General features: G+C 39.9%; 1 long non-coding RNA gene across 1 annotated transcript; it reads right to left on the bottom strand.

Moving 5' to 3' along the window:
- Nucleotides 1-454: 454 nt before the first annotated feature.
- Nucleotides 455-1,107, bottom strand: LOC122025265. The gene is made up of 3 exons (XR_006123646.1): nt 884-1,107; nt 610-685; nt 455-521 (listed from the first exon to the last, which is right to left on the bottom strand). It is a non-coding gene; the product is annotated as an uncharacterized LOC122025265 (long non-coding RNA).
- Nucleotides 1,108-22,411: the final 21,304 nt, after the last annotated feature.

Here is a 22,411-nt window from a genome sequence, read left to right as displayed (position 1 = left end):
ACATAAGGAAAATTAAAGATGCTGTAAATTCTACTCAAATAGAAATTGAAAATGAGATAAGTAACCTTTTGTTGGTAATTTTTACTTGTTTACTCAACTTCTTTGATCTACACATTTGAAATAATCTGTTAAAGTACAGAAAGCAAGGTCAATGACAAAGCTTTCATAGATGCACCTAAAATGGCAAATACTGAAGTCCCCTCCATTAGCACAAGTGTGAATAGCAATGTTCAGAGCAACAACTCATTGATTCATGAGAGTTCTTGCATCCAAGAAGATCCAGGAGTTTACATATCTTCTCTACTAAACCTGCTAAATTTGCAAATTCAAATGATGAAGTAAGACCAATCCAGCCCCTGCAGAGTGCATTTCAAACGAATCCTGCTCAATCTCTCACCAAAAGTTGAATTAGAAAACAAGTTTGATGTATATTTAAAGGGAAGACTAACCATATTTCACTAGCTCATTGATGAAGTTGTTGTAGAACTGCAGACCTTTAGGATTCACAAATCCTCTTCCATCTACAAAGAAAGTAGCATTCATATAAAATAACAGAATTAGTTTTTTTAATAACACTCTAACCGATCTAAAAGTTTCAGGGAGTCATACTCGGAAGAAGTCTTGACCAAGAGATGGAGAATCTGTAGGAGTCCAATCCCAATTCAGCCATCAGCTTGACATCTTCCTAATAAATCATCTCATCTTACTGAAAGTTACTTGTATGATTCTTCTATAGTCAAACTAAATTGCTTAGGAAGTAGCTTTAATAGTCATCAATGGGTAATAATTAAGTTAAGATTCAAACCCAAAATGAAACAGATAGAAGAAGCTTTTATATATTTTTACATTAAAAAAGGTGAACCTAAAAAGTGTGTAGTTATACCTTATATTTGTGATACCCATCTGAAGCTACATCTGCTGTACTTTTGTCCATCATTCGTCCTAAAATATTCATCATAAAAAAAGATCAATAATTCTCAGAAAATTAAACGGTGGTTAGAGTAATTAAACACAGGATTATAATATCAGTGACTGAAATTCCATTACTCAAATGCATTCAAATGTGAAGTGTTGAGCTACTCATTCTTCCGGAGTCTACTCATCTCCTCTTACAAGTAGAATTAATCGATTTTATATATTAATAAAAAGTAAATTTTGATTGGTTCGACTGGTAAAAAAAACAAAAAGTTCGATTTCGAATAGTTTGGTTCGATCATAATCTAATGTTTAGATCCAAATTAATGGTGATGTTGACATGTGATACATGACACCTTTTTTTAATTGTTGCACGAGGAATCACAATTAATGATACACAAAATCTGTGATTATAATGGATTTTCAACGACAAACTTCCTGCATCTTCTCCTGCTCCCGAATGGTCTGAAACTTGTCAAACTCCAATGGATGGCTCACAGACTCAATTTTATCATACATGTTCAGTTTCAGCATTGCCTGTAGATTGTCAAGTATCATGTTCACTTGGTAGAGATCATGTGTCCTCTGCTTCAAAAGTTTAACCTCATGTTCATTCAATGCATTAGTGGTGCAGAAGTAAAGTGATTCATTAACATTAACATGGAATTGGTATGGAGAGTTATCAATTTGATCACCCATGAGAAGTTCACCCAAATTCTCTACACTCCTTTTGATTCCACCTTGTGGATGGCAATATGGAAGGCTGTAATAGCTATATGGGAGCTCAGACTCAATGGAGGTGAGGGAATTAACTTTGGCATATATGCTTTCACCAGGTATGTAGGTGTGCATATAACTACTAGGGAGATAAAATGCATTACTAGAGACGCAAAACAAAAACACGGCCAGTAAAGCCAATGTAGACAATGAGGATAATTTCTTGGAGAATGAAAAAGGCCCCATTTGAAACTGTTGCTTCTATGTTGTTTCTTCTTACAACTCAGGCCTAAGATCCAACACCAACTTCCTTCACAATTCACAAGATGACTAAAGAAGTCTGAGTCAAAAACAAAGCAATGTGTCATTCAACCCTTAGAATCCCTTTTTCTCCCTTCAACAGAGAAATCTTCTAGATAGTAAACGCAACAAAAGCTACTTCAGAAACAAATGAAAATCAATGCCCAAACAATCGAATCTAGAAAGTTAAAAAAACTCTAATTTTAAGCTTTTTCAACATCATAACCAAGTAATAATTTAATAAACACCAAGACGAAATAAATAGTAAACCCTAAATGGAAAAAAGCAAGTTCTTCCTTCCGCATGTGAAAACAATAGGTCACAACTTGCAAAGCTAATACAAGATGAATCTGAGGAGAAATTAAACTAAATGCAGCAGAGAAATTGTACAGATCTGGAAGTAGAAAAGATAAATTACTAGACAGAGCAACAAGATCGGAAAGGCAGCTCGATCTGAGGCACCGTTGGACCAACAAGATAATGAAAAAAAAAACTCAAACACAGTAACTTTAAGCAAGAATCTGAAGATAAAAATAGCAGATCCAAAATCGTAGGTCCTTGGATCTCGACGGAAAACGCAAGAGAGGTACATTGCGGGGAAGAAATCGCCTAGATCCCGGGTCGAGGAAGGAAGTTTACCTCATCGACAGGAAGATCCGACAGCGACTGGATCTCGGGAGCTCTCAGATCTGTCTTCGCAAAGAGCTTGGAGAGGAGAAGAGGGAGGTGAGGCTGAGTGAAGAGTGAAGTGTTGGAGTGAAGAGTGAAGTGTATACGGTGTACGACGCTATAGGTTTAGGTTTAGAGGGAAGAGTAAAGTGTTGCAAATTTTGGCTAAGTATTGGTGGAAAAATTAAATTATTTTATTTTGGTTCATTAACACCGGGTTTTAAAAACCACTGTTAAAATCGGTGTTTATTAATGAAAAAAAGGCGTTCATAGACATCGCCTAAAAAACCGATGTCTATGAGCGAAAATTTGCGCTCATAGACACCGGTTTTTAGAAAAATCGGTGTAAAATACTAAAAGACATCGGTTTTTGCTTAAAACTATTGTTGTTCCACCGATGTCTATGAGGGTTTTTGTTGTAGTGTAAGTTGAGAATGCCTCCAAGAGGAGCTCATAAGGATTGCCATGTTAAACCCTGCAGGTGGACTTAGTCCGACATGACAATAAAGTTGAGTCGTACTATTCTTGGAGCTAGATATTAATTAAGTGAGTTGTCAGTAACTTACTTAATTAGTGGACATTCATTATCTTAAACACAGGGAGACTAACACACTCATGATAAGAAGGAGCCCATAATGTAATTTAGGATTGGTGCGGTAGTGCAATAATAACTCTCTAGTGGAATGAGCTATTATCGATGAACTTAAGTTGTGTGTTTAGGGCGAACACGGGATACTCAAGCTCATCGGAAGGCCAAAATGAATTTCTCCTCTAGGTCCCTGTCATAGCTTCATTAAAGCCTCAAGTCCATCCAAAGAAAGACTCATCTTGGTGTCCAAGAAGAGGGTCGGTCCATTGCTTGGTGACCAAGCAATGGCCGGTCACATCTTCTTTTATGGGGGCCGACCCTATTGTTTGAAGACCAAACAAGTAGGGGCCGACCACATTAATCAAACAAGGAGGGTTGTTTTGAATTTTTAAAATCTTCTCTTTGTAGAAAACTATAAGTTTTAAAAAAGATATTTTAATTTTAAAAAACTTTCCTTAATTGAATTAGGCCACATTGTTTAATAGAGAGTTTTTAAAAGTTTTAAAACTTTTTTTTTTAACCATTCTCATGGTTTTAGAAAAAAGGAAGAGAAGTTTTAAAAATGAAAAATTTTCTATTCATGTTAAAAAAGGAAACTTTTGAAGAGAAGTTTTAAATTTTAAAACATGGTTTTAATTTTTAAAACTTTCCTTTTTAACATCTACTTTAGGAAAGAGATCTTGTAAAATTTTATAAGAGGATTTCTTTTTGTAAAATTTTATAAAAAACTTTTTATTTCTTCCTATAAGTTGTCGGCCACCTTTGCTTGGTGCCCAAGCAAGGGGCCGACCAAGATTAAATCAATCCAACCATTGATTTGGTGATTGATTCAATCAAGAGGAAAGAAAAGGAAAAATAAAAGGGAAAAAGAAAAACTAGAGGAAGATTTTATTTTTTGTAAAAATTCTTCCCTTATTTACCTTGGGCAAGTAATATAAAAGAAGCGGTGAGGAGACTTCATGAGACACAACTCTTATTCTCTTGCTTGAAGATTTTCTTGGTGTGGCCGACCCTCTCTCTTCTCCCTTTCCCTTTGCTCTCTTCTCCTTGGTGGTGGTGGTGGCCGGATTTTAGAGGAAGAGGAAGAAAGCTTTTGGGTGGTGTTCATCTTGGAGGATCATTGCCCACACGACGTCCAAGGCGAGGTGAGGAATACGGTAGAAGATCTCAAGGTCATTATCATACAAAGAGAAGGTATAATTAGTAATTATTTTCCGCATCATGCTAGTTATTTCTTTTTGTAAGAATTCCAAACACAAGAGGCATTAGATCTAGTATTTCGAATTAGTTTTCTGAGTTTATGTTTTCTTTGTTTTCGAATTTGTGATTCGATTGCTCTCTTTGGTTAACCTAGAGTTATTTAAGGAAATTAAATATTAGCTTTCCTTAAAAGGCTTTGTCTAGGCGGTGGTAGTTGCTCTCATATCTAAGAAGGCCATGTATCTCGCCATGCAGTCCTAGAAGCCAATTCTGGAAATTAATATTTAATGGAATTAATAACATAAGTGGATTTGAATCAATAGTGTTAAATTCCACTTGCGATTCAAATCTAAACCATTAAGAACATATAAGTTAAATTTGGAATCAATGATGTTAAGTTCCATATGTGATTCCTAATTTAACTTCTAAAGAACACAATAGGTTATTTAAGGAAAGGTTTGACACTTGTACAAAATTTTTATACAGTGGAACCGATACGTTTTCCTAGAATTAACCAACAATTGGTATCAGAGCTAGGGTTTGCCTCTGTGTGTTTTGGTTTTCAAGTTAATTATGCACATGTCATACATAATTTAAGCAGGATAATAGTAGGATGTGTTAACTTTGTGGTTGCAGGCTCCAACTATTATGACATTTAGATATTGTGTGTGATTGGACCCTTGAACATGTCAAGGGCATTATTTTCTGTGCATGATTGTATGTATTAAATACAGCAGGAGCTGTATTATTTTTAGAATTTTATTTTTGTTCGATATAGAATACATGTACATTCCTTTATGCAATATAGGATCGATATATGTAAAATTCTATATTTGTCGCGGATCGTATCTTTGCGAGGCGTGGTGCCATTGGAGGACCAGAGACGCAGTGGAATAAGAAGCAAGATAGATGCGACAATTCAACCCGATGGCGGTGGCTAAAGATGGCAGCAGCTAGGGTTAGAGCATACTGAAGACAGTGATGGAAAAAGTCATAATAGTTGGAAAATTAATTTCCAAATTAATTTCTTTGATTTACTGTGATGTTTATGTGCATGTGATGTATGCTAGCATAGGTTAAAATCCTCATTTTTAAATAACTAAGTAGGAGAGGGATTTTAAATAAATCCCATGGTCTCCATTACTGGTTTGTAAGTGATGCAACAAGCTTGCGTGCTGGCTCTGAGTGCCTCCCTCCACAACGGATGGGTTTGTTGCGGATCACTAGATCAAACTTCCATTATGGATGGTTATAGGAAATTATTTAGGAGCGTGTGATCTTCTCCAACTGAAAGGGCACAATTCTATTTAATGGACTTAGTATCAAGTAATGGTATACACTTAGACGCATTCAATAGTATCCTCCCCAACGGAGTTACTACTATTGTTTTGTGTGACCAAAGGAAAACCAACTATTAATTTTATTTGTCATAAAGTTAGGATGACAAGATAATAAAATTAATGGGTTACACCCTCCTCTTACAAATGTTGAATTTGTATACGTCCACACTAACGTGACATGCAATATTCACGGTGTTTTGAGATGTTGGTAAATTTAAATAGTATTGTTTGAGGAATCAATATTATTTTAAATTTAGAGTCTTGACCAAAGTTATTTTGTGATTCTTAGGATGACTTTCAACCCACTGGCCATTATACTGAAAGAGAACAAACTTATTGGTCCCAACTATATAGATTGGAAAAAGAACTTGGATATTGTTCTTACTGCCGAGAGCTATAAGTTTGTACTGACTGAGGCTTGCCCTGATGCATCTAACGGTGACTCTACGCTAGAGGAGATTGAGTATCATATGAAATGGGTAAAAACAGATGAGATGACGCGGTGTTACATTTTGGCTTCAATGTCAAATGAATTGCAACATCAGCATCAAGATTTACCAACAGCTTATGATATAATGAACAATCTCAAAGAACTCTTTGGGCACCAGAGTCGGACTGCTAGGCAAGAGGCAATGAGAAAGTTAATGGCAGCCACCATGTCTGAGGGGACACCCATAAGGGATCATATCCTCAAAATGATGGCTTATCTGAACGAAATACAAGTCCTTGGAGGAGAAATCGATGGAGAAACTCAGGTCGATATAATTCTTCAAACGCTACCCAGAAGTTTTGAGCAGTTCCGCCTGAATTATAACATGAACAAAAGAGAGTATACGTTGGCGGAACTTCTGACAGAACTACAGGCAGTAGAAGGAATATTTCGTCACAGTTCTCAGATTCACTATGCTGAAAATGGTTCTACTTCTAAGTCGAAAGACAAGAAGAAGAAGAAACATGTCTTTTTAGCAAAGAGAGTGAATAAACCTCAGGGTACAGGACAAAAAGCTGGAATGAAAAAGTTGAAGGGCAAGTGCTTCATCTGCAAACAATCAGGACATTGGAAGGCGGGCTGCCCTCGTAGGAATCAGAACAATAAAGGTATATCTCATACTCTAGTAGTTGAAACATGTTTAGCGGTGTTATCTATTGGGACCGAAAATATAGCTAGAGGGGGGGGGGGGGGGGGAATAGCTCGTCGCGTGCTAGTTGCTCTTCGTTGCTTGTTTCTTCAAAGATATGCAGCGAAAATATAAGAAAAAACTACAACAATGCTAACAAATGGATTTTACTTGGTATCCACCTCACAAGAGGTGACTAGTCCAAGGATCCACGCACACACACACACCTCCACTAATAAACACTCCTTTTCGGTAACTACCGAAGGCGGAGAAACCCTACAAGACTCTCAATACAGAAAGAAAGGAAAGGGAACAAAAGTATAAGCAAAGCTTACAATGAATACAAGAAACCCTAACCCTAGCTTTCTTCTTCTTGCTTTTGATCCGCCTCTTGACTTGGAAGAACCTCCAAGAACCTTCAAGAACTGGCGATCTGGAGCTTAGAGAGAGCTATGGAGTTGCTGTCAAGGATGTGGAGTGAACAGTGCAAAGTCTACCGAAGAAGACGCACACCAACGACCTTTATCTGCGCCAACTGTCGGATCTCGATCGATTGGATTGCTCCCAATTGATCGGGGAGGCTTTGGATCGATAGACCGATCGATCCAGAGCGCCTCTATGCTCTGTGGGAAATGCCTGGATCGATCGGCTGATCAATCCAGGGCTTATTGCGCAACATCGCCATCTCCCAATCGATCAACCGATCGATTGGGAGCTCTGGATCGATCGGCTGATCGATCCAGAGGTGTTCTGTGCGCACGACACTCCTTCCCAATCGATCGGCTGATCGATTGGGAGGAGCTCTGTCGCAGGGACTCACCCGATCGATCGATTGATCGATTGGGACACATCCAATCGATCGGTTGATCAATCTAGATGCTGGTTTTTGCCCAAAACCAAGTCCTAAGTCCCCCAAACCAACATCTGGTCAATTCATGACCTGTTGGTACATCATGCCTAGCATCTGGTCACCCTTGACCTGCTAGGACTCCCTCACCAAGTGTCTAGTCAATCCATTTGACCCACTTGGACTTTTCTTCTCGTGCCAAGTATCTGGTCAATCCCTTGACCTACTTGGACTTTCACCAGATATCTGGTCAACCTTGACCCATCTGAATTTTCCCCGTGCCTGGCTTCACTCATCAAGACTTCTCATCTGCCTGGCTTTACTCACCAGGACTTCCAACTGCCTAGCTTCACTCACTAGGACTTCCACCTGGCTTCACTCACCAGGATTTCCTCACTGCCTAGCTTCACTCACTAAGACTTTCTATCTGCATGGCTTCACTCACCAGGGCTTTCACTTGGCTTCACTCACCAAGATTTTCATACTTCCTAGCTTCACTCACTAGGACTTTCGCTTAGCTTCACTCACCAAGATTTTCATATTGCCTAGCTTCACTCACTAAGACTTTCACCTGGCTCCACTCACCAGGATTTTCATTCTACCTAACATTCCAGTTAGGACTTTCCCAGTCAAGTATCTGGTCAACCTTGACCTACTTGACTCTTCTACAACCAAACTGATCAAGCCCTGATCAGTGGAGAATTGCACCAACAATCTCCCCACATGAACAACTGCACCTGCACTTGTCCATATCACCGAAGTCTTGTATTGTCAAATATCGAAACCCAAAACAAGACTCAAGCTTGGTCAACCAGGTCAACCTTGACATGAGGGATATTGCACCAACAATCTCCCCCTTTTTGATGTTTGACAATACCTCATTTAAGTTAGGCTAATTCCCATAACCTCAACTTCCTTCATGTCACTAGGTAATGAAGGCGTAAGTTAAAACCTACATTCTCCCTCTAAGAAGGCAGACTCCCTTTTAAATAATGAAGGCCTAACTTAAATCCTACATTCTCCCCTTATTAGCACACATCAACAAATTCACTTGTTGAAAACTCTCTCCTTTGAGACTCTCCCCCTGAAGAGTTGCTCATCATTGTTCACAACTTCACTCGTTGTGATCAACATGATAATGAAGGTCCTATACCCTTCATTATCATTAATGCTCGCCCTTGAGCATTAATAAGGTCCAATAACCCAAATGAAGGTCTCATACCCTTCATTTGTATCGAATGCTCATCCATGAGCATATACCAACATGAACCACTTAAACAATGAGGATATCCACTCCCCATTAAAGTTCAAACGCTCAACCTTAAGCATGATCTTAAAAGAAGGTCAACCACCTTCAAAGGTTCATGAAAAATAGTTTTTATGTCTTTAAAGAGTACCTCCCCCTAAAGACATGGTCGTACCTTCTGTCATTGCACCAACAATGACTTGGAATCCCTAAACCTTTAGGGAACCCAAATTTAGAAGTTTTGAGGTTCAAAAATTCAATATTGAAACCAAACCTCAACCTAAACTTCAATTTAGTCTCCTTCAACCAATCCATCATTGTTTTCAACCTGAAAACACCCTTTTCATGTATACAAATGTATTTTAAGGGGTTAGGAATGGTTTCCTAGACTAAACACGGGTTAAACCACTGAAAATCAGCTTTCCCAGCTGAAATCAGGTTCCCCAATCGATTGGAGTTGAGTCCCAATCGATTTCACTGCCTTGAATCGATCCACTTATCGATTTAGCCAGTCTGGATCGATCGACTGATCGATCCAGCGAGCTTCTGCTCGTGAGAATGACCTTCTCAATCGATCGACTAATCGATTGAGGCACTCCAATCGATCGGTTGATTGATTGGAGACCTAAAATTGCTAAAATTCAATTTTAGCCAATTTCAGAAACCCCTAGAAAATTCTATAAAATTCTAAAAATCATGAAAATTTGTGTAGACATTATTTAGGGTATACTTTATCATGGAAAAATAGTTTTCTATGAAAATACATCATATTTTCAAAGATTGACACAAACTTGAAAACTTGTAAAAACTTTAGTGTTTTCTTCAAGTTTGTGTCTAACTTTTCAATGATGATTACTATCAAAAGATAGCCTTCACCAAGGTTTTCCAAAATCATTTTAAAAACCAATATCTAACCATGTTCCTTGGGCTCAATGCACATGACTTGTACATTAGCTTTCCCAATGATTGGAAAACACATAATTATGTGTTTTGATGAACTTAAAACTCAAGGAAATGCACTAAATCAGCATGTTGGGTTTTGTTCATCATCCTGACATCTCACTTGTATCTATTATACACAAAGCACATATAAGTCATCTTATAGGTCTTTGTGAGATGTAAAATTTTGGTTTTACCCTAGTCTAGGGATCATGCATATCTATCTAGGTATTTTGTGGATATTGAACATTCACCTAGGATGTCACTTGTTAATACTTGTTGATAAATGCCATTTGTCCTTAATTTTAAGGAATTAAAATTAATGCATGATATGTTATGACATACATCAAAATGAAATAGCTTTCAAAAGAAAGATTCCTATAACTACATGATGTATGTATGACATGACATGGTATTTTTATATTTTTCATAGTAAGTTATGAATGCAAAATACAAATAAATAAATATGATGTCATGGCATATCATGGGCAAACAAAGCATGGCAAATTCGCATAAATAACATACCTAGGTTGTCTACCTAAGTATCCTTAAGCCTTAGCTAAAATAAGATTTACAACCTAGATTGTCCAGTTTCCTCAAGAAAATGCCAAAACCCAACTTGACATTTCTTTAATCTCTTGATTAATTTATGCCACTTGAAATTAAGCTTATTCTTCAAATGTTGGCATATTTCATTCTTCCACAAGAGTAACACTAAGAAAATACCAAAATCCCAACTTGGTATTTCCTTATGATTTCCCAAATTGTGTCAATTAAGATTAAAATCAATACCTCCGGAATTAGGCACATTTTACTCTTCCAAAGAGTAAATGATAAATCTATTTCATTTTCAAAGGTTAATAATAACCTTGAAAATGCTCCTTGAGTGTCAATTTCTTCAAAGTTGGGTTAACTACCCTTCTTCTTAGAGTTGACACTCTCTAACCCATCTATGAGATAGAGAAAATGCTCCTATGAACCCAAAACCTATTGATGCTCCTTGGATGCTCTAGGTATTCACTAGGGATAACTTCCCTAGATACCTTCCTAGTGACCTTTTTTGGCTTCTTAGAAGCCTTGGTCATATTTTCTATGTCAACTCTAGGGATTTCTTCCCTTGTGACCTTCCTAGTGACTTTGTTAGACTTCTTAGAAGTCTTAGTCACTTTAGTTGCAAAAATACTCCTAGGGATAACTTCCCTTGTACTTTTGACTTGACTCTTAGACTTAGGGTTGGTTCCATAACTATATGGAACCCTATGGTAAGACATTTCATCCTTCTTAGCCTTAGGTTTGTATCCCAAATCTCTATTGCCATTGGATGACCCTTGTTGTACTCCTAGACCTAGATTTTTACCCTTAGACCCTTGTGTTTCATTTTTGATTTTTCTAAGGGTCTTCTCTAATTTATCAAGTCTTGACCTTAAGACTTGATTTTCCTTCCATAATCCCTCAACCATAGATTTTTCACTAAAATCATGACTTTTCTTTTTCTTAAGAAAATACCTAGAATCCTTAGGGTTCTTGCCTAAATTCCTATCTACCCTTCTAAACCTAGGTTGAGAGGTTTTAGCATGAAAAGCTACATGATTTTCCTTAACTTTATCATGCCTCCTATTTTCATGGTAAATAGCATTGAAATGATATAAATTAGAATTATCATGATTTTTACCATGATTCAAGGGGATAGGCTCAATGAATGATACCTTCCTTTTTACCTTGGAGGCTCCCCCTTGAGTTGAGCTTCCTCCTTGAGCCTTGACCGCCTTCCTCCCTTTAGGACATTGACTTCGGTAATGCCTCTTTTGGTTGCAAGAGAAGCACACAATGTGCTCCTTGCTCTTCTTTGTATTGGGGATGGTCTCCTTGGGCTTCTCCTTGCCCTTTTGTGCCACTTGACCCTTCTTCTTGGCCAATTTAGGGCATTTGCTCTTGTAATGCCCATGTTCCCTACATTCAAAGCATATGATATGATTTTTATTGTTAAATGAACTATTTATACCTTGTTGTGTAGGGGTGACACTTGGTCCTCCATGTGATGTGGATGTAGAGGCTTCCTCTTGATCCGATAGTGATGCTCCTCCATTAGATTTGACTTGACTTATGGAGGTGGAAGCTTCTTCTCCATTTGACCCGGATGTAGAAGCTTCTCCTTCTTCTTGATCCGGTGCCACCGAAGGTCGCTCCCCCTAAATCCTAGAGGTGGAGGATTCACCTTCTTCTTCATCCTCTTGTGCATGAAACAAGGAATATGCTCCTTCCTTGCTCTTTTGATTGCACTCCTTTGAGGATGAGGATTCTTGGACCTCTTCTACGGAAGTTGAGCATCTCTCAACTTCGGAATTCTCCTCCTCTTGGTCTTGCTCCAATGAGTCACCCTCTTTAGATTTTTCTTGGATTGATACAGTGGAGGGGATCTCATGAATAGTTGCCAACTTGCTCCAAAGCTTCTTGGCATCCTTGAATTCTCCAATTTGAGCCAAAATGTGGCTAGGCAATAAGTTGACCAAAAGCTTAGTCACTTTTTCATTTGCCTCGCTCCTTTGAATCTGCTCTTTGCTCCATTTGCTTTTCTTGAGGACTTTTCCCTTGGAGTTCTTTGGAGCTTTGAAACATTCCATGAGAGCAAACCATTGCTCTATCTCCACCATTAAGAAATTCTCGATCCTTGATTTCCAAAGATCGAAGCTTGTTGAAGCGTATAGTGGAGCCGCCCTTGTGTCAAATCCAAGTCCATCTTGGAATTGCATCTTGAAGTTGATCTTCTTGAATTCTTTGACTTTGATGAATTTGTTCCAACTTCTTCACCCTCTAGCTTTGCTTATTTTGTTTGCCCCTTCCGGCGATGATTCCGGTGAAGAGCGACCTCGCTCTGATACCACTTGTTGGGACCGAAAATATAGCTAGAGGGGGGGGGGGGGTGAATAGCTCGTCGCGTGCTAGTTGCTCTTCGTTGCTTGTTTCTTCAAAGATATGTAGCGGAAATACAAGAAACAACTACAACAATGCTAACAAATGGATTTTACTTGGTATCCACCTCACAAGAGGTGACTAGTCCAAGAATCCACGCACACACACACACACACACACACACCTCCACTAATAAACACTCCTTTTTGGTGACTACCAAAGGTGGAGAAGCCCTACAAGACTCTCAATACAGAAAGAAAGGAAAGGGAACAAAAGTATAAGCAAAGCTTACAATGAATACAAGAAACTCTAACCCTAGCTTTCTTCTTCTTGCTTTTGATCCGCCTCTTGACTTGGAAGTGTTGGACCGTGAAACGTCGATAGAGGGGGGGGGGTGAATATCGATTCGAAAAACAACGAGTATAAAAGAGTTAAGCGCAGCGGAAATGAAACAGCTTAGACAGATGAACACAATGTTTTTTACTTCGTTCGGAGCCTGTGACGACTCCTACTCGAAGGCTCGTACTCCGTGAGCACTTTCGTTGGGAAATTCACTAGCAATTCGAAATAATGATTACAAAGACAGTACAAGGAATGCTAATGAAAATTGAAACAAAGCTATACTGACAGAAAGAAAACCACAAGGACAAGAGAACGTTGTCGGAGCTTCGTTGGCGTCGTTGGAGTGCAGAGCAGCAGAGCAAGTAGTCTAAGAGTTCTGAGTTGATTCTAATCTCTGCCTCCGCCCCATCTTTTATATGAAGCTCGGGGCGCCCTGGATCCCTTCCAGGCGCCCTGGTGAGACGTGGCAAGTCCAACCAGCGAGCTCCAAGTGGCGACGCGCGGTCAGGATAATTTTTGCCTCCAGGGCTCCCGGGTGCCTCCCGGGCGCCCGGAGGTCCGGGCGCCCAGACCACCTTTTTCCAGCGAACAACTTTCTTGCAAAACAAGGTTAGTCCGGGACAAAATAGATCCTGCAACACAAAGTGTTAGCATAATTAAAGTTCAACAAAGTAATAGCAAAGAGTATGACTTAGATTCCGTCTTTCCGAGACCGGAATCTAGTCACGATCTCGACTTAGATATCCGAAATGGATCTAAGCCGAATCGACGCCTAATGTTCCCTTCCCGGGAACGCGTCCTCGCAGTCACTCCCCTCCAGTGACTTACCTCACTTACCTGCCAGACGTCCGGTCAGCCCTTCGACCCGTCTGGACTTCTCGCTAGCTATCCGGTCAGCCCGTCGACCTAGCTGGACTTCTCGCCAAGCGTCCGGTCAGCCCGTTGACTCGCTTGGACTTCTCGCCAGCTATCCGGTCAGCCCGTCGTCCTAGCTGGGCTTCGTGCCAGATATCTGGTCAGCCCGTCGACCTGTCTGGACTTTTCCTGCACACTCGATCAGAGTGTTAGACAACAACAAGCTAACTTAACCTGATTTGTCATTCATCAAAACCTGGGTTAAATCGTTAGTGCAAACCGCACCAACAATCTCCCCCTTTTTGATGGAATGACAACCTGGTTAAGTTAGTGTAAACATATGCATAAAACAACATGCATTTAATGTGGTTTTTAAGTTAGTTCAGTTTGGTTGTTTGGTTCAGCTAACTTAACCACCTAATCCTCCCCCTTTGGCATTCATCAAAAAAGCATGGATTAACTAGGCATCAATATAGACTTCAGACAAAGTAAGAAATAATGTCAAGTTAATCTGGGGGAGTTAAACTTTTAAAAACTTGTTTAAAGCATTAGCTGTTAGATGTTTAGAAAAGTAGCTAAGTTTAGAAAAAATCTCACACACAAGTGTATAAGTTTTAAATTTTTCAACACAAGTTTCAATTTTGAAATGATTTTCAAATAAGTTTCAAAAATTCCAAAACTGAGTTTGAAAAAGATTATATTTCAAAACTGATTGAAATTTATTTTTCAACACTAAGTTTGTAAAAGATTTAATTTGTAAACTTTTTGAAAAATCTCATTTCCACAATTTTCAATAACAAAAAAATCTCATTTTTAATTTTCAAAACTAAGTTAAATTTAATATTCAAAATTAATTTTCAATAAAAAAATGAAACCCAAAACAACTTGATTGTATAAGAGTTAGTTTGCAAACATAGTTTTAAAATATTTAAAGTAGACAAAGGATTTTTAAAAATTCTTTTTCAGAATCAACTTTTAAAAAAAATTTGCATATTTTTAATCAAGTTGAGTCAAAAATAATTTTAAAGTTTAATTTGAAAAACTGAAGTCGTTTTATTTCTCCCCCTGAACCTAACATTAAATCAAATGTCTAACCAGTTTGTTACTGACTGACTTATCAAAAGATAGCAGCTTTCACTTGGTTAGTCAAGTTAAGGTCAACCTTAACTTGATTAATATATATTTTGTATTTAATGCCCAGACTTATGTCGATGCACTGAAATAAACATCTTAAGTCTTAGGCAAGTGGCCTATGCATCTCACTCCTTTCTATGTTCGTCAAAAACAAGCAAGGTAAGCCTAGGGTTTTGGTGAGATGCTCAAAACTAGTCCTATGGGTACATGTTCTCTAAGGATTTTAAACTAGTCTAAGGCTAAAAATTTATTTAAAAATCTAAAAATAGGAAAGTTTTGAAAACAGAATATGTTTTAACCTATAATTTGAGAATAACCATTTTTGAAAATATTTTTGAAGTTTGAAACTCCTAGTCTATTAAGATCGAACATAATCAATCCATATAAGAAAGAACACTAGATAGATCAATAAGTATTCTACAAGTTATGTAGATAACTGAAGTGTCACAACTAGAGCTACTGAGATGAGGAAGGGGGTGGTCCAGATCCCAAGGAGTGGAGTAGTGTCATCAGCTCAGTGTGTCGAGTCTGCCCGTCAGCTCGTAACTCGGAGACCTCTCGCCACATGTCACGCTGAAAGTCAGAGTTCTCCTGCTGGAGACTCGCCATGGCCCTCTCTAGTCCAGTCATGCGGTCGGCTAGAGTGAGTGGTGAGTGACGTGGTGCTCGAGCTGGTGGTGGAGGTGGAGCGGCCTCCTCCGGAAACAGTGCAAGCATGAACTCATCCTGCTCGGCCTCCCCCTGCACGCCTGGGTCGTGCTGGTACCGTGCCCCCCTCAGCCAAGACATAGTACCGTCGCCTTCATCTATGTGGATACTAGCTAGAGAGAAGTTCCTAGCTGTTATGACGTCAAACTCAGTCATACAGTGAATGTCTCCTCTAGTGACATCAATGTGCAACGAGGACATATATGCTGTCAGAATGTGATAAAAAGGCATGTGGACTCGACTATTAGTCACATATCCAGCAGAGTAGATAATGGTGGAGAAGATATGTAGGCTGATGTCAATATCTAACCTATGACTCAGGGCATAGAGTAAAAATGAGTGGAATGGGCGCATCACAGCGATGTCCCGAGTAGTCAGTGGTAAGATGCAAAAGACTAAGACCCTATAAAGAGCGTAGTCCTGGACTCGAAGTTCTATAGACCTAAACTGGGTCACAGTGGGATCTCACTCTCCCCCAAAAAAATATGGATAAATCGTATCAAGAGTGATATGTGAGTAGGGATCTCCGAATGGTAGATCCCCGGGAGGATAGCATAAAAAGGGACAAGTGGATGGACGTAACCCTAAAAACTCCCGGATAGTCGTAGGTGATAGCGTGATATCAGTACCTGCTGCTCTAGTAGTATAGGTAAGGTCGTCTACTTTCACTAGGTTGTTGCAAAATTCAGCACACAGACTTATGTTTACCGGACTAGTACATTCAACAAGGTTTCGTAGGTTATAGTGGTTTATAACCTCCATAACAGGAGCACAAGAAACTAAAAAGAACGATCTATCTATGCATTTAGTCCTAATGACCATATAAATGGTTGACTCAAACCTAACTCTAAGTTCATCTGTGGGAAACCTAGGGTCAGTACTAGCATTAGAGGGCCCCGCACCAGTATTTGTTTGTTTCCTACTGTTATATCAACGAGATATTCTAAATAAAAATATCAAGACAAAAAAAAAATTTTTAGACAAGGAAAAATGATTTACCGAGGAGCCATTGTAAAATATAGAACTGATGACCTCGGTTGAGTCGCGGCAGCGTCTTCACCGCAAGAAAATTTAATTTTAGAACACTCTCACACTGAGGTTCAGATAGAACCTTGGTAAGAGTGAAGAGATTTGTGGCAAGTGTTGGGGGCGCCTGCTGCCCCCTATTTATAGGGAACTCCGGGTGCCCGGAGCCTTTCCAGGCGCCCGGGGTTGATTTCGGGCGGGGCGCCCGGATCTCTTCCGGGGCGCCCCGGAAGGGTATACCAGGGGTGCCCGCCCTGTTTTTTTTTTAATAATTTAAAGTTGATTTAAGATAATTTTTAAGATAGTTTTTGAGGTTAATTTGGTTTTAAAAATTAAAAGTAAATTAATCGTAATTCATTTTTGTTATTGAAATTTGATTAGTTCAAAATTTAACTAATTCAATTCGAAATTTAATTTGATTAATTTAATTTATTTAATTCAAAATTTAATTTAAATTTTAATTCTAATTAATTTTATTTGAATTTGATTTTGATCCTTAGTCATCTCACCCGATCTAAGTTTTCAATCAGGGAATCCTATAATTTTGTGAGATGAATTGGATTTTTAATTATGGAGTTTTGGTTTAACTTGTGTTTGATTCAGGTTTAGCTTTGGTCTCTACAAACATGCATTCTTCGGATAAACTTCTAAGCTTGGTGAGTCACATGGACGTCATCAGAAGTAACCAACTTTTCGAGGTTTTCCGAATAGTCCTATCCACGGAGATTAGTACTAAACCTTGGTCTTCACTAGTTAGGATCCATTTAAGGGTAGCTTCGGTCAGTTCCACTTGGCCAAATGCACCAGATCGAAACCATATCTTTCTAGACATGCGATGCCCAAGCTTTCCTAACGTACTATCATCCAAAAACTTCACCAGTACCATGATTCAAGTTAAACTTGGTCTCTTTTTAACTAATCATAATTACCCTGCCGGGTTAGTTTGTTTAGGTTACCCTGTCGGGTAAGTTAGTTTTGGAGGTGCCAGCTATTCTGGAGCCTCCCCTTGAATTACTGGCCATTCATTTAAATTTTCGTTTTAGGTTTGTGTTGATTCCTTTTATAGTTATAATTAACTTGGTGATAATTTTGTTGAGTTTTAATATTTTTAAATTTTGATTTCTTTGATTTGTGTTTTGGTTTTTGATTTAGTTTATTCGAGTTAATATAGTATATTTTTTCTTTAGGTATGTAATATTGATTAATTCCTACTTGCGTGGTCAAACACGCTTTCGGAACCCAAGCTTGATTAGTTGATTTGTATTGGGTTATTAATGACTTAAAGGTTTTATTTGAGTTTGACTTGTATCCAAGTCCGGTTTTATTATAACATGCTTTTTGATTGTTCAGGATTAAGTCTAGATTTTTTGATCTTGTAGTGAATTTTTCTAGTATTTCTTTTAAGTTGTTAATTTCTGATTTTAATGATGAGTTCTCTTCAAGTATTAGATCTTGAGTTGGATTTAAATTTTTTATTTGTTCCTTGAGGTCTTGATTTTCCTCAAGGAGTGATTTGTTTTCATTTTCTATTTTAATTAACTTACTATTTAAGCAAGAAATCATTTTAAAGAATTTTTTGTTTAAATTAAAATATACCTCATCCGGGCCTTCGGAAACGAGTACGGACTCGTGACTTGATTCGGGTTCAGACCCGTCTTCCGTTTCAGCTTCGCGGGCCATCAGCGCAAGATGGCTCTGGTGTTTCTGCTCTTCTCCCTCCGATTCGTCCGAGGAGTCGTCCCACGTTGCTTTGAGAGCCTTCTTTTTGATTGGCTTCGATTTGTCGAACTTCAGTCTTGGGCATTCGTTCTTGTAGTGCCCCTTTTTGTTGCATCCGAAGCACGTCATGTTCTTTTGTTCTGAGGGAGAACTGATCTTTTGAAGGTCCTTCTTGCTGAAGCTTCTTTTTCTCCTGGTGAACATTTTTCTTACCAGGTTCACCAGGTGTTCTTCGTCTTCGGTATCTTGATCAGAATCTTCTTCAGATTCAGGCTTGTTCTTCTTTTCTTTGGATGAGCCTGCAAATAAAGCAATACCTTTCTCGGCTCCAGCATTAGTTTGTTCATGTAATTCTAACTCACAAAAAAGCTCATCTAATTTTAACTTAGATAAATTTTTTGAAATTTTGTAGGCATCTACGATTGATGCCCACAAGCTATTACGAGGAAAAGCATTTAGTGCGTACCTTATTAAATCTCTGTTTTCCATCTGGTGGCCTATTGCGTGGAGTCCGTTGAGGACGTCCTTGATTCTTGCATGCAGTTGACTTGCCGTTTCCCCTTCCTGCATTTTTATATTAAATATTTTATTTAAAAGTAGGTCTCTTTTTGTTACCTTCGCGTCGCTTGTTCCTTCGTGCAACTCAATCAGTTTGCCCCACAATTCTTTAGCATTCTGATGTGGTCCGACGCGATTCAGCTCTTCTCGTGTTAGGCCACAATGTAGCGTGTTGATTGCCTTGTTTTCTGTTGATGCCTTTTTCCTCATGTCCGGAGTCCACTGTTCCGGGTCTAGTGGATTTCCGGAGTTGTCGACTGGAGTTCGGTACGCCTTTATAATGCTGAACCATTGATCATAGTCCGTCTTTAGGTACACCTCCATTCTTTTCTTCCAGTACGAGAAGTCATCCCCGTTGAATAAGGGAGGTCGTACTGTGCTAAATCCTTCTAGTTGAGACATGCTGCACACAAGTAAATAACGAAAAAATATTCCAAGACTTGGTCTTGGATTAGTAGTGTGGAAAAAAATAATAGCTGTATCTAAATTGGTGTTGCACCAATTTAGATTTAATTGCAACGAGAAGAAAGAAAAGAAATTCCTAAATTAATAGTAATATCAATTTAGAATTAAGCGAAAAAAAACAAAAAAATATTTTCACCCACTGTCTGATTGGTGGTTGCACCAAATCAAAGCGGTACCTGCTCTGATACCACTTGTTGGACCGTGAAACGTCGATAGAGGGGGGGGGGTGAATATCGATTCGAAAAATAACGAGTATAAAAGAGTTAAGCGCAGTGGAAATGAAACAGCTTAGACAGATGAACACAATGTTTTTTACTTCGTTCGGAGCCTGTGACGACTCCTACTCGAAGGCCCGTACTCCGTGAGCACTTTCGTTGGGAAATTCACTAGCAATTCGAAATAATGATTACAAAGACAGTACAAGGAATGCTAATGAAAATTGAAACAAAGCTATACCGACAGAAAGAAAACCACAAGGACAAGAGAACGTTGTCAGAGCTTCGTTGGCGTCGTTGGAGCGCAGAGCAGCAGAGCAAGCAGTCTAAGAGTTCTGAGTTGATTCTGATCTCTGCCTCCGCCCCATCTTTTATATGAAGCTCGGGGCGCCCTTGATCCCTTCCAGGCGCCCTGGTGAGATGTGGCAAGTCCAACCAGCGAGCTCCAAGTGGCGACGCGCGGTCAGGATAATTTTTGCCTCCAGGGCACCCGGGTGCCTCCCGGGCGCTCAGACCTCCGGGCGCCTGGATCCCCTCCGGGCGCCCAGACCACCTTTTTCCAGCGAACAACTTTCCTGTAAAACAAGGTTAGTCCGGGACAAAATAGATTCTGCAAAACAAAGTGTTAGCATAATTAAAGTTCAACAAAGTAATAGCAAAGAGTATGACTTAGATTCTGTCTTTCCGAGACCGGAATCTAGTCACGATCTCGACTTACATATCCGAAATGGATCTAAGCCGGATCGACTCCTAATGTTCCCTTCTCGGGAACGCGTCCTCGCAGTCACTCCCCTCCAGTGACTTACCTCACTTACCTGCCAGACGTCCGGTCAGCCCTTCGACCCCGTCTTGACTTCTCGCCAGCTATCCGGTCAGCCCGTCGACCTAGCTGGACTTCTCGCCAAGCATCCGGTCAGCCCGTTGACCCGCTTGGACTTCTCGCCAGCTATCCGGTCAGCCCGTCGTCCTAGCTGGGCTTCGTGCCAGATATCTGGTCAGCCAGTCGACCTGTCTGGACTTTTCCTGCACACTCGATCAGAGTGTTAGACAACAACAAGCTAACTTAACCTGATTTGTCATTCATCAAAACCTGGGTTAAATCGTTAGTGCAAACCGCACCAACAGGAAGAACCTCCAAGAACCTTCAAGAACTGGCGATCTAGAGCTTAGAGAGAGCTGTGGAGTTGCTATCGAGGATGTGGAGTGAACAGTGCATAGTCTACCGAAGAAGACGCACGCCAACGGCCTTTATCTGCTTCAACGGTCGAATCCCGATCGATTGGATTGCTCCCAATCGATCGGGGAGGCTTTGGATCGATCGACCGATCGATCCAGAGCGCCTCTGTGCTCTGCGGGAAATGCCTGGATTGATCGGCTGATCGATCCAGGGCTTATCGCGCAACATCGCCATCTCCCAATCGATCAACCGATCGATTAGGAGCTCTAGATCGATCTGCTGATCGATCCAGAGGCATTCTGTGCGCACGACACTCCTTCCTAATCGATCGGTTGATCGATTGGGAGGAGCTCTGTCGCAGGGACTCACCCGATCGATCGGCTGATCGATTGGGACTCATCCAATCGATCGGTTAATCGATCCAGATGCTGGTTTTTGCCCAAAACCAAGTCCTAAGTCCCCCGAACCAACATCCGGTCAATCCATGACCAGTTGGTACATCATGCCTAGCATCTGGTCACCCTTGATCTGCTAGGACTCCCTCACCAAATGTCTGGTCAATCCATTTGACCCACTTAGACTTTTCTTCTCGTGCCAAGTATCCGGTCAATCCCTTGACCTACTTGGACTTTCACCAGATGTCTGGTCAACCTTGACCCATCTGGATTTTTCCCCATGCCTGGCTTCACTCATCAGGACTTCTTATCTGCCTGGCTTCACTCACCAGGACTTCCAACTGCCTAGCTTCACTCACTAGAAGTTCCACCTGGCTTCACTCACTAGGATTTCCTCACTGCCTAGCTTCACTCACTAGGACTTTCCATCTGCCTGGCTTCACTCACCAGGGCTTTCACTTGGCTTCGCTCACCAAGATTTTCATATTGCCTAGCTTCACCCACTAGGACTTTCACCTGGCTTCACTTACCAAGATTTTCATACTGCCTAGCTTCACTCACTAGGACTTTCACCTGGCTTCACTCACTAGGATTTTCCTTCTGCCTAACATTCCAATTAGGACTTTCCCAGTCAAGTATCTGGTCAACCTTGACCTACTTGACTCTTCTACAACCAAACTGATCAAGCCCTAATCAGTGGAGAATTGCACCAACAATCTCCCCACATGAATAACTGCACCTGCACTTGTCCATATCACCGAAGTCTTGTATTGTCAAACATCGAAACCCAAACCAAGACTCAAGCTTGGTCAACCAGGTCAACCTTGACCTGAGGGATATTGCACCAACATTATCTACCAGCACTTGGTGTGTAGATACGGGAGCCACTGATCATGTCTGCAATTCTTTGTAGGGGTTCCAGGAAACCCGACAACTATTTGAAGGAGAGATAACCGTCTACATGGACAATGCTACTAAGGTGGCGGCTATTGCAGTGGGAGACGTCTACTTATCTTTTGATAGGAAT

Source organism: Zingiber officinale, chromosome 9B (assembly GCF_018446385.1).
Source record: "Zingiber officinale cultivar Zhangliang chromosome 9B, Zo_v1.1, whole genome shotgun sequence".
Lineage (NCBI taxonomy): Eukaryota > Viridiplantae > Streptophyta > Magnoliopsida > Zingiberales > Zingiberaceae > Zingiber > Zingiber officinale.
Note: the sequence above shows the minus strand (reverse complement) of the source record. Positions and strands in the feature narration are given on the sequence as shown.